The sequence below is a fragment of the Lissotriton vulgaris genome, chromosome 1_2, assembly GCF_964263255.1.
Source record: "Lissotriton vulgaris chromosome 1_2, aLisVul1.2, whole genome shotgun sequence".
NCBI lineage: Eukaryota > Metazoa > Chordata > Amphibia > Caudata > Salamandridae > Lissotriton > Lissotriton vulgaris.
In genome coordinates this window covers 323,742,722-323,755,423 of record NC_141686.1, presented here as the reverse complement: position 1 = coordinate 323,755,423, position 12,702 = coordinate 323,742,722, and the positions used below count along the sequence as shown (strand labels likewise).

General features: G+C 56.7%; 1 protein-coding gene across 12 annotated transcripts in view; it reads right to left on the bottom strand.

Annotated features, from left to right (window-relative positions):
• Window positions 1–12,702, bottom strand: part of CTNND1 (catenin delta 1) — a 246,753-nt gene that overhangs the window by 112,051 nt on the left and 122,000 nt on the right. For all 12 annotated transcript variants that reach the window (XM_086953393.1, XM_086953387.1, XM_086953394.1 and 9 more), the window contains exon 2: window positions 6,811–6,890. The gene's annotated coding sequence lies outside the window, so the exon portion shown is untranslated. The remainder of the gene's footprint in view (window positions 1–6,810; window positions 6,891–12,702) is intronic.

Sequence of the window (12,702 nt, the reverse complement as noted above, 5' to 3'; positions counted from 1 at the left end):
TAGAGAGTAGTGACTGTAGTAGAGTGTGTAGTAGAGAGTGTGTAGTAGAGAGTGTGCAGTGATTTGAGTTTTACATCAAATTAAAAACGGGAACGGAACAAACTCATCCTATACATTATTGTGGTAGGTGCCCACGCATATAGGGTTAAATGATGCGTTAGATGCCACAGGTCCCACCAACACGCTTCCTTTATGATAGGAGAATGCCCAACATCGCGGAGATTTGCTCTCTGTTCTTCCCGGATATTTGTATTTTCAAATGTATAATGTTATCCTGCTAAACGAAGACGATGCTCAAACTATAAAAGAAGAGGGTTTCACAGATATGTTAGTCCTTCTGGGCAAACGAAATGACCCAAAGAAAGATCAAGTGACAGTTTAGAGCTCCAAGTGAGTCTTAATAAAATCAGTGTCTGGAACGCATAGCATCAAAAAACGAGCGGGGCATCAAACTGCAGTGTCATTCAATCAAAGCTTCAAGGCTTCTGAGCGCTAGCCGAGAATTATTTTTTGTGAAGCACTAATCACTGTGGAAGGTGCCCCTGCTATCCCAGATGTGAGAAGTCAGTCTGATATGAAAATAAGCAGTATTTGGAATGAATGTATTTGGCAGGGGGAAGGTGGGGCGGCGCAAGACCGTACTGACGAGTGAACAGGAGCCATTTTGTACCGAGTGATTCTGCCTGTGTGCATGTAGACAAACCAGGCAGCAGCATGAGCATGTGATTCGGTAAAATAACAAGCATTTACAATGCAATGGTTTTGCCTTTGTTAAAGTTAGAGCTATTGGCATTGCTCTTGACACTCTGAAGCTCCACTCTGAAGCTCCACTCTGAAGCTCCACTCTGAAGCTCCACTCTGAAGCTCCACTCTGAAGCTCCACTCTGAAGCTCCACTCTGAAGCTCCACTCTGCACTCTGAAGCTCCACTCTGAAGCTCCACTCTGCACTCTGAAGCTCCACTCTGAAGCTCCACTCTGCACTCTGAAGCTCCACTCTGAAGCTCCACTCTGCACTCTGAAGCTCCACTCTGAAGCTCCACTCTGCACTCTGAAGCTCCACTCTGAAGCTCCACTCTGCACTCTGAAGCTCCACTCTGAAGCTCCACTCTGCACTCTGAAGCTCCACTCTGAAGCTCCACGCTCCACTCCGAAGCTCCACTCCGAAGCTCCACTCCGAAGCTCCACTCCGAAGCTCCACTCCGAAGCTCCACTCCGAAGCTCCACTCTGAAGCTCCACTCTGAAGCTCCACTCTGAAGCTCCACTCTGAACGGTCAGACTCCAAAAATCGGCCCTAATCACAATAGTATTATTTCACCTGCGTGAATATAAGTCTTTGAAATTCTGGCCAGTGGTAATACACACAAGTAATATAAAATTGTTGTTCCAAAGAGCATTAAATGGAAATAAAACAAGTACCAGACCCATTGACGCCTGCACCTTAAAAGTGAAACTGACTGAAGCAAGCGCCCGGGCCACGTTGAAAAAAAAAGCCACACACATTAGATGCAGTCAAGGCGCGCTCACGAGGTCAGAAGGCACTCCACAGGAACAACTACCAGACACATTGTTTCATTTCACTCTGAAAGTGCAGGCGTCAAAGTGAAACTGACTAAAGAGCACAGCCCATTAGATGCAGTCAAGGCGCGCTCACGAGGTCAAATCTCCAAAGGAGAAGCTCGTGACAGCCTGACTACAGCAGAAAAAGCTTGTAACAGTCTGATGTCCACAATATTCCCAGAAAAGTGGCAACATAAGTTGTCTCGCATAGACAGCAAAAGCTTCGCTTTTGCTTTCGTCTAGGCGAGACCTAAAAACCAACTCTTCCCGCTGAAAGGGGCACGAGGCAGTCAGCAGCAGCGCCCGCTTGGCAGTGCCACCCGAGGGTACGCACACATTTGTGCCAAGAGACGATACTGTGAATGCTCCGTCCACACGTGAGCACACAGAAAGGGGGGCTGGTCACAACCAAAGACCCTGGCCTGGACAAGAGCCCTGCTAGCTGGCTAGTGGGTGCGAAGAGAGCGTAGTTAGCGGGTCAGATGACTGCCTCCTCCACCACACGCCATGTGATCTTCGTCATGTCAGTGACCGGGAGTGCACAGAGGAAATGGGTGAGCCGGCGGGAAGGTGTGTACTGGTGAGTAAGGGCCCGCCGCCCACCTCCCTCCCACGCCTCGGCAGCCAGCCCTGCAGTGATAGGGGCAGGCCCGGCCCGCAGGAGACAGGGCGAGGGATGGGAGGGCAGGGACAGGATCTGGCAGGTGCGGCAGATCGGATCAGCAATGCCTGTCATTCCTGAGACATGAGGTGCAGGGAGGGGGTACAGGAGGGGGAGAAGTGCGGGGACAGGTCAGGAGCATGGAGAGGGAGCCCAGGTGGAGCAGGAGGGAGCTGGAGAGAAGGTAACGCAGGTACAGGAGGAGATATGTGAGAGAGAGGAGAGTCAGAGGCACCAATATTAGGCAAACCACACAGGTCCATCCCTAGAAGGGCCCTCAGGTCAGGCACCCACGAACCTTGCACTAGTACTGCCCCCTCCTCAAGACGGTATCCAGACCTTGACACCTCCGTAGCGCCCCCACCCCCTCCCTTCCGCAACACCCTTGGAGCTTCCACCGGTGGTACAGCCCATCCTCCATAGAAGCACTAGGTCAGGAAAGACTTGGACCCCCACCCTGAAACAGTCCCTCCTCTGCAGGACCCCCAAGCCTGGAGAGTCCCTGCAGCTCCCACCATTGCCCTGGTACAGTCCCTGCAGGGCCCCCACGGCTGGAGAGTCTACAGCTCCCACCATTGCCCTGGTACAGTCCCAGCAGGGTCCCCATGACTGTATAGTGCTGCAGCTCCCACCATTGCCCTGGTACAGTCCCTGCAGGGCCACCATGGCTGGAGAATCCTGCAGCTCCCACCATTACCCTGGTACAGTCCCTGCCCCTGAGTGGCCCCCAGGTCTGGAGAGGGCTGCAGCTCCCACCATTGCTCTCTGCAGGACCCCCCTGGCTGGAGAGTCCTGCAGCTCCCACCACTGCTCTGGTACAGCCCCTGCAGGGCCCCCAGGACTGGAGAGGCCTGCAGCTCCCACCATTGCTCTGCAGCCCCCCCCCCCCCCCCCATGGCTGGAGAGTCCTGCAGCTCCCTCCATTGCCCTGGTACAGTCCCAGCCCCTGAATGACCCCCAGGTCTGGAGAGTCCTGCAGTCCCCACCGTGGCCCTAGTACAGTCCCTGCCTTTGCAGGACCCCCAGGTCTGGAGAGTCCTGAAGGTCCCACCGTGGCCCTAGTACAGTCCCTGTCTTTGCAGGCCCCGCGCCACAAGCTTCCATTAGCTGCCCTCGTACTCCGCACGGCGGTGCCTGTGATCAGCCCTTGTGAAGCGGAGCTCATGACAGAAGATATTTCAAGATCGCCCCCCAGCCCTGCACCCGCACACCTGCCACCCCCTGCGGCCTGCCAGGGTCACGGGGCCCGGGGCTGCGAGGACAGCTGCAGGAGTGCAGTGGATAAACAACGCCCACACCCGGGGGCCCTGGAAGGGCGAGGGATGGCTGCCAACAGGTGAGGCTCACCGGGGGTCGTGGATGAGCTGGGACACGTGCCTGTACAGGGAGGACTGCGGCCTCCCCAGGGCCAGGCTGGTGCCCCCCACCCCTCCCCCATGGCCAGGCTGGTGACCCCCCCCCCCCAGGGCCAGGCTGGTGACCCCCCCCCCCAGGGCCAGGCTGGTGCCCCCCACCCCTCCCCCAAGGCCAGGCTGGTTACCCCCCCCCCCCCACGGCCAGGCTGGTGCCCCCCAGCCCTCCCCCAGGGCCAGGCTGGTTCCCCCCCACCCCTCCCCCGGGGCCAGGCTGGTGCCCCCCAGCCCTCTTCCTGTCCACCTAAGCTGCCCTCTAACCTCCCTATCGAGGCTCGGCTCTGGACCCCGGGGCACTCTGGGAGTTGTAGTTGTAATGTAGACGGAGCCGTGCTCGTGGAGCGGGCCCAAGTGACCTATGGCAGCCCGCCCGCGCACACGGGTGAAAGGCTGGGGCGTGGCCGGGTAGAGCGTCCGAGCCCCGGCCCCTGGAGAGGGCTCACGGGCCTCAGAGGAGCCGGACCGGGTGAGGCCGCCCCATGACCAGGCCCCACACCGGCGGCCCGCCGTCTGAGCGCGGTGACGTCACGGCCTGCACCTGACGTCCCGGCGCCGCGTTCATGACGCATCGACGGTGTGACGCAAAACGCCACCGGGCGCGTGTTATGGTTTACACCCACAGGCCCTCCGGCTGGTCCTACGCTCCAAGCCCGGGGCGGTATGGGGGCCGTGGCCGCCGCTGCTTCCTTGCTCACGGCTCAGGGTCATCCTCCTGCTCTGGTAGAGGTCATCTCACGGTGACCTTGGCCTCTCTCGCGCTACCTGCACTGCTGACGTCACCGGCGCCGCGTCCATGACGCACCCACGCTGTGACGCAAGGCGTGACGGGGCGCGTGCACTCACCACGGTTGTTTACCAACACTGTTCCAGCCCCCACCCAGGACCAGAAGGACAGCTGGGGCCCGCCAGGGGGGAGGGGGGGGGGGGGGGCGTGGGGCCAACCCGCTGCCACACACCGGGCAATGCTGCAAACAAAATGTGCCAGACACTCCAGACGAGCACCTAAGACGAGGGACTCCCCGCCAGGCACCCTCCACCCAGTCCCCATCCCTCCCTTCTCCACTCCAGACCAGGGGCTCATCACACAACTCGCCCTCGAGGACACAGAGCTTCGAGCCACTACAGGAGGTATTCCCATGCCCCCACCCAGGCACCAGGCCCCCTCACCCCACAGTCCACTCTACAACTCTCCTTCATCCCTGCAAGGCAACCATCCCTTGAAAGCCCTCCCCTCTGTAACCCCCTGGTCGACGCCATTCTATAGCTAGGTTAACGTGACACAAGCCCCTATTACATCACAGCTGGCTGTGCATCACACATCTAGACCACAAGGTGAAAGCTGGCACCTTTCCCCTTCATAAACAGCACACAGTATTCTTCGAGCACAGTCTGTGCCCACTGGCACATACCCTTGGAAGCTGTAAACATTGATCCATGTGTGCCAACAGTCAATAAACCCGGGCTAGAGAAGGGCTAACGAGCTGCTGAAGCAAGTGAAAGGCTCTGACTCCACTCTTCGAAGAACAATGCCTTCGAGGGCCCACCAGTGGCTGGCATGTTTTGGGCCTCTCCACCCACCACCGGTGCAGAGGGTAGCTGCTTTGTTGTAGCGTCACTTCTTATAGCAGCAAAGCCAGTAGGAAGCCACTGTGGACAGAAGGCTTAGGTGCCACCTGGACTAAAGGGCCCCCTGCCAAATCAGTAACCAAAGCAGAGAGGTGGCACTACACTGCCCATCACATAATCAGCCCCAAGGGATCCAAGCCCACAGTGTAGGCCACACCTGACCTCACCCCTGCAGAACACAGAAGTGCTCGTATCGTACCAGCCAGATAGGTGCTTCACGGTTCTCACCCACAACAGATGGATGCGGTGCAAGTGCTTCAAAGCACCACGTTACTGATGTGCAACTCTCCATCTTAGCCATAAAGAGTTCTATATGCCATGTAGCATGTCACAGCGAGTTAAACACTAGTCAATTACATCAAATATAACCAAAGGTCACGTATTGGACCCCCGCAGATCAGTTAGGTGAAATCCTAGTGAGAATGGTATACTGTATACCGTCAAATTAGCAGCACCATTAGTTACACCCCATTGAGGTGGCAGAACTATGATAAGTAGCGCTACACAACAAACATGAGTGCATGTCACTCTTAAATACACATGGGCACCGTAAACCCATCGGCTACACTCAGGGCAATGATTCCAAGCCTCAGGTTATATCACTGGCATCAGCTTTGCCTTTTCCATCCTTCAGCTCTTCCTATAAATGGCTCTAAAGCAGCTAGAGCATGGCATACGCCCTATATCAACCTTTACATTAAAATAAGGATTAATGGTGTCCGCTTCAGAGCCCACATACTGCAAGACATCTTCCCTCGGTACATCTCACCCACAGGGAGGGTCTCTCTCACCTCTGTGGTCAGGAGGGAAAATCAACAGGACATTATCTCCTAGAGCCCTCTCAAGTGACCAGCCCCAGAGCTATACAGACAAGAGCATGTGGATTTGGACTTTCTAGCTACGGCGCCCCCTGCATGGCACACTCCGGGTGCAAGCTGCGTGGTCTAGATATGCAGGGTAATGCAGAGTTTAACCATCCACTGGGGGAGTGAGAGTGTGGGGGAAATCGGGGTGGGGAGGGCGACAGGAGTGGGCCCACCTTTACTAGCCTGAATCACAATGCCAACTTGAAAGAGCTCACAAACTAGCTTCCATAATCCTGGGATGAGGAAGCTCCATAGTGGAGGCCTGCGTCTGCCAAGCTCTTCCTGCACCGCCACACCACCCATGTGAGTAGTTGTTTAAGGGATCTTCAATGTTTGCTGAAGTAATTCTACATTCAAGCATCCTTTAGACTTGGATTTCACCATAGGTGTTACTCTTCGCTCACTGCGGTCCCCTGCCTTTGGGATGGGGGATGGAGCCGGTAAGGTCCCGCCTCAGTCTCCTTGCCCCAGCACGCCCCATGACAGAGGTTGGTCACCCACCACAGGCTGGCTCTTCAGCGCCTTGGTGTGGCGCCCACAGAACTGCCAGGGTGTGAGGATAGCATCCTGAAGAAGACAGCTGAGATCCAGGCTGGGTACCAGTCTTATGAGACATAAGCCGAATATACAGACCCCCACACATGCACAAACTTCAGGCACAAACAGCATTTCAGCCCCCACTGTACCTCTTCCACGGGGGTCCGGCGACTGGGGATATGGCCTCCTTCCGTGCACACCGTCAAACGTCCTCACTCTGCGGCAAACCCTACAAGAGGGGAAAAGGGGGAGACATTTACTCAAGAGGAAGCTGCATCCATTCCTGTAGTGCCCACCCTAAGAGAGGTAAACGGTATACAAGTTCTTTGCAGTTGTGGCATGTTATGGGGACTCTGCAGCTTGGGGGGGGGGGGCGCACACTCTTGGGGGGGGGGGGGCGCACACTCTTGGGGGGTGGGGTTATATAGTGAGGATGACTGAGGAGACACCCCCCACCAGCTCAGGGTGGCTGACTACGAACAAAACACATTGTAAACTCACAAAACATGTGGTGATCTACTCCGTCATTACAGTAAACCTGTGTACCATTCTCACTGCCCTGATCTCCCAAATACCCCTTTCTAGACTCTTCCCTCCTTTATCCTTTTCAACCCAACTAACACTCGTATCCACTGCTCAATTTACACATTTCCCTGAACTAACCCACCACCAATCCTTTTTGGGTTCCAGAGTAGCGCGCTATTCACTGAAAGCGCTTCGTTCGAGGCTTTGTCTATTAAGCGCTGTCTAATTACAATTTAGTGCAGGGCTACAACAAACTATGCCTTCGGGCACGTTCCGAAGCTTGGGCAGGCTGGCTCCAGGCTAGGCATCTGTCAGTGTAGGATCTTGAGTGAACCTCCTTTTGCCAACCTGTGCCTCAGGGTGGATCCATCACCCCCAGTGCTGCCAATAATAGCCCAGGGGGTCACATGCCCTTTCTCTGCACGTGCTTCAGCCGGACCGCAGGGAAGTCACTTTTTCCAGACTCAGTTTTCGCTAGTTCTGGAACTTGCGGACTCTGGTCTCTTTGCTGTAATGCAGCATAATCTAGAGCCAAAATTGACTGGGGGATCTCGCATCACACATCACATTCTTAGGTCTTTCTGGAACCAGCGAGTCTTGCTGTCTGCGGGCTCAGGATAAAATCCCTTTACCTGCCACCTACCGATGGCCTTAAAGGTAATCCACCCCCTTCTGAGCCTGGGTCCGGACTCTGCTGCAGCTACCCAGATACCCTCAGGGACCCCCTCAACAGCAGCCACCCAGATACCCTCAGGGACCCCCTCAACAGCAGCCACCCAGATACCCTCAGGGACCCCCTCAACAGCAGCCACGCAGATACCCTCAGGGACCCCCTCAACAGCAGCCACGCAGATACCCTCAGGGACCCCCTCAACAGCAGCCACGCAGATACCCTCAGGGACCCCCTTAACAGCAGTAACAGCCTCTGGGACCCCACGCTGCCCCCAGGAACCCCCCTCACCAGCTATAATAGCCTGTGGGACCTCACGCTGCCCCCAGGAACCCCCCTCACCAGCACTAATAGCCTCTGGGACCTCACGCTGCCCCCAGGAACCCCCCTCACCAGCAGTAATAGCATGTGGGACCTCACCTTGCCCTCAGTAACCCCCTCAACCAGCAGTAGGAGCCGCCTGTGGGACCTCACGATACCCTCAGGTCACCCTCCCTTCTGGCCTTCAGCAGTAACAGCCAGACTATGGAACCTCAAGCCATCCTCAGGCACACCCTCACTTAAGGAGTAACACTACGGGACCTTAGACACCCTTCATTCAGAAGTAAGACTGGCCACCCCAAGGGACACCTGACTACCGCACCAAGTCTGTGAGACCTCAGGCCATCCTCAGGCACAACCTCACTTCATGCAGGATAGCCTCTGGGACCTCACGCTGCCCCCAGGAACCCCCCTCACCAGCAGTAATAGCCTCGGGGACCTCACGCTGCCCCCAGGAACCCCCCTCACCAGCAGAAATAGCCTGTGGGACCTCACGCTGCCCCCAGGAACCCCCCTCACCAGCAGTAATAGCCTGTGGGACCTCACGCTGCCCCCAGGAACCCCCCTCACCAGCAGTAATAGCCTCTGGGACCTCACGCCGCCCCCAGAAACCCCCTCACCAGCAGTAATAGCCTGTGGGACCTCACGCTGCCCCCAGGAACCCCCCTCACCAGCAATAGTAGCCTGTGGGACCTCACGCTGCCCCCAGAAACCCCCCCACACCAGCACGAATAGCCTCTGGGACCTCACGCTGCCCCCCGGAACCCCCCTCACCAGCAGTAATAGCCTGTGGGACCTCACGCTGCCCCCAGGAACCCCCCTCACCAGCACTAATAGCCTCTGGGACCTCACGCTGCCCCCAGGAACCCCCCTCACCAGCAGTAATAGCGTGTGGGACCTCACGCTGCCCCCAGGAACCCCCCTCACCAGCACTAATAGCCTCTGGGACCTCACGCTGCCCCCAGGAACCCCCCTCACCAGCAGTAATAGCCTGTGGGACCTCACGCTGCCCCCAGGAACCCCCCTCACCAGCAGTAATAGCCTGTGGGACCTCACGCTGCCCCCAGGAACCCCCCTCACCAGCAGGAATAGCCTCTGGGACCTCACGCCGCCCCCAGGAACCCCCTCACCAGCAGTAATGGCCTGTGGGACCTCACGCTGCCCCCAGGAACCCCCCTCACCAGCAGCAATAGCCTCTGGGACCTCACGCTGCCCCCAGGAACCCCCTCACCAGCAGTAATGGCCTGTGGGACCTCACGCTGCCCCCAGGAACCCCCTCACCAGCAGTAATAGCCTGTGGGACCTCAGCAACACCCTCACTCAGCAGTAGCAGCCGCCTGTGAGAACTCGCAACACCCTCAGGTCACCCTCCCTTCAGGCCTTCAGGAGTAACAGCCAGATTATGGGACGTCTGGGACTCCTTCACTTAAGGAATAAGACTATGGAACCTCAGACCATCCTCCGGCACACCCTCACTTCAGGAGTAAGACTGCCCACCCTAAGGGATACATTCACTTCAGCACTAATAGTTGTGTCACCTCAGACCATCCTCAGGCACACCCTCACTTCATGAGTGATAGCCTGTGGGACCTCAGACGCATTCCTTTTTTTTGTGTGTAGAATCCAAGTAGGGTCTGCGAAGCAATAGATACTAACACATTTAGGGTACTATTGACCATACCACGTGCAAATCAATTGAAGACCATTGGATCTAGATATTAAAGTGGCGAAGGAATTTAAAGGCCACATTGTGTAGGGGATTCTTCTTACGATTGTATAGTATTTGTTTGCTCTATTTGTTTTTAACATGTTTATAATTTTGATACATTAATGTAGATAAATGAAATTATGCTTGCCCAATGTCTATATTGAATTATGTTGAATATTTGTTCTTTTAATGCATAGGTTCAAAGATTATTCTTTGAAATTTTAATTCGTTTATGTGTATGTATATTTCTGTATGGTCTTTTATTCAAGAGATTGTGAACGTTCAATTTTGGTGTGGAAATTGACCATTTACCATCACCGTGATTGATTGGGTTGTGTTGGTGGGAGTACAAGTGTATGAATACCTAGACTGAAAAGGTATGAAAATAGAGTGAATTTCTTTGATAGTGTGTACCCAGGGATTTTTCCTAGACTGGACCTCAGACACACCCTCTCTTCATCACCAACGGCCTGTGGGGCTTCCAGGCACCTTCACCTCAGCATCAACAGCCTGTGGGAACTCGAGCCATCCTCAGGCACACACTCACTGCAGGAGTAAGACCGTGGGACCTCAGGCGCACACACACTGCAGGAGTAAGACCGTGGGACCTCAGGCGCACACACACTGCAGGAGTAAGACCGTGGGACCTCAGGCGCACACACACACACTGCAGGAGTGAGACCGTGGGACCTCAGGCGCACACACACTGCAGGAGTAAGACCGTGGGACCTCAGGCACACACACACTGCAGGAGTAAGACCGTGGGACCTCAGGCGCACACACTGCAGGAGTAAGACAGAGACCTCGGGCGCGCACACACACACACTGCAGGAGTAGGACCTCAGGCACACACACACTGCAGGAGTAAGACCGTGGGACCTCAGGCGCACACACACTGCAGGAGTAAGACCGTGGGACCTCAGGCGCACACACTGCAGGAGTAAGACCGTGGGACCTCAGGCGCACACACTGCAGGAGTAAGACCGTGGGACCTCAGGCGCACACACAATGCAAGAGTAAGACCGTGGAACCTCAGACCAGCCTGCCTCCCTCTGTTGCCACAGACTGAGCTTGACTCGACAATGATCCCGAGTGGCTGTATTTGGGGAGGCGGTTGTGGGTCTCAGGAAAGTGGTCAGAGCACAAGAGACTCCAGTTTCTTGGGCCGAGATTGGGCTCCACGCTCTGGCTGCGACATGGGGCCTCCACCGTGGACTCCCCTCCCCCACCCACCTCTTCCACACACCTCAGAGCTGGAACACAGGGTGGGGCCGCTGCTCTTCACCGCTGCTCCCGAGACTGTCCTGGACTGGTCCAACCGGTTCTGCACCAGCCCCACCCACCTCCATCCAACATACACACCTTGCAGCACATGCCGCGCATGCGCAAAACTACATACCACTGAGCAGAAGGAAGTGGGTATTTACTATTCCAACACCACGCACGCTTTGATAGTAGGGTAGGTTATAAGGCGGAGTGAGACAAATAGAACTGCACTTTTAGGTTTCTTGATACACTCGCCTGAAAGTACCTAAACGCACTACCAAGAACGGTCCTCCGAACACACTGTTCCTCACAAAAATAGTGTTTGTCTGCTACGGTCAGGGTTTACCCACACTATGAAGACCGGAAACTAGCATAATGATGGGCTGGGAAAAGAGGACGGACATGCCACTTAAGGAGAGACAGACAGGGCGGTTTGAGCCAGCCAGCCAGAGCTTGGGAGGAGGGAGACCAGAGCCAGACAGACAGAGCTTGGGAGGAGGGAGACCAGAGCCAGACAGACAGAGCTTGGGAGGAGGGAGACCAGAGCCAGCCAGACAGAGCTGGGAGGAGGGAGACCAGAGCCAGCCAGACAGAGCTGGGAGGAGGGAGACCAGAGCCAGCCAGACAGAGCTTGGGAGGAGGGAGACCAGAGCCAGCCAGACAGAGCTGGGAGGAGGGAGACCAGAGCCAGCCAGACAGAGCTGGGAGGAGGGAGACCAGAGCCAGCCAGACAGAGCTTGGGAGGAGGGAGACCAGAGCCAGACAGACAGAGCTTGGGAGGAGGGAGACCAGAGCCAGCCAGACAGAGCTGGGAGGAGGGAGACCAGAGCCAGCCAGCCAGAGCTGGGAGAAGGGAGACCAGAGCCAGCCAGACAGAGCTGGGAGGAGGGAGACCAGAGCCAGCCAGCCAGAGCTGGGAGAAGGGAGACCAGAGCCAGCCAGACAGAGCTGGGAGGAGGGAGACCAGAGCCAGCCAGCCAGAGCTGGGAGAAGGGAGACCAGAGCCAGCCAGACAGAGCTGGGAGGAGGGAGACCAGAGCCAGCCAGCCAGACAGAGCTTGGGAGGAGGGAGACCAGAGCCAGCCAGCCAGACAGAGCTTGGGAGGAGGGAGACCAGAGCCAGCCAGACAGGGCTGGGAGGAGGGAGACCAGAGCCAGCCAGCCAGAGCTGGGAGGAGGGAGACCAGAGCCAGCCAGCCAGAGCTGGGAGGAGGGAGACCAGAGCTGGGAGGAGGGAGACCAGAGCCAGCCAGACAGAGCTGGGAGGAGGGAGACCAGAGCCAGCCAGACAGAGCTGGGAGGAGGGAGACCAGAGCCAGACAGACAGAGCTTGGGAGGAGGGAGACCAGAGCCAGACAGACAGAGCTTGGGAGGAGGGAGACCAGAGCCAGCCAGACAGAGCTGGGAGGAGAGAGACCAGAGCCAGACAGACAGACAGAGCTTGGGAGGAGGGAGACCAGAGCCAGCCAGACAGAGCTTGGGAGGAGGGAGGGAGACCAGAGCCAGCCAGACAGAGCTGGGAGGAGGGAGACCAGAGCCAGCCAGCCAGCC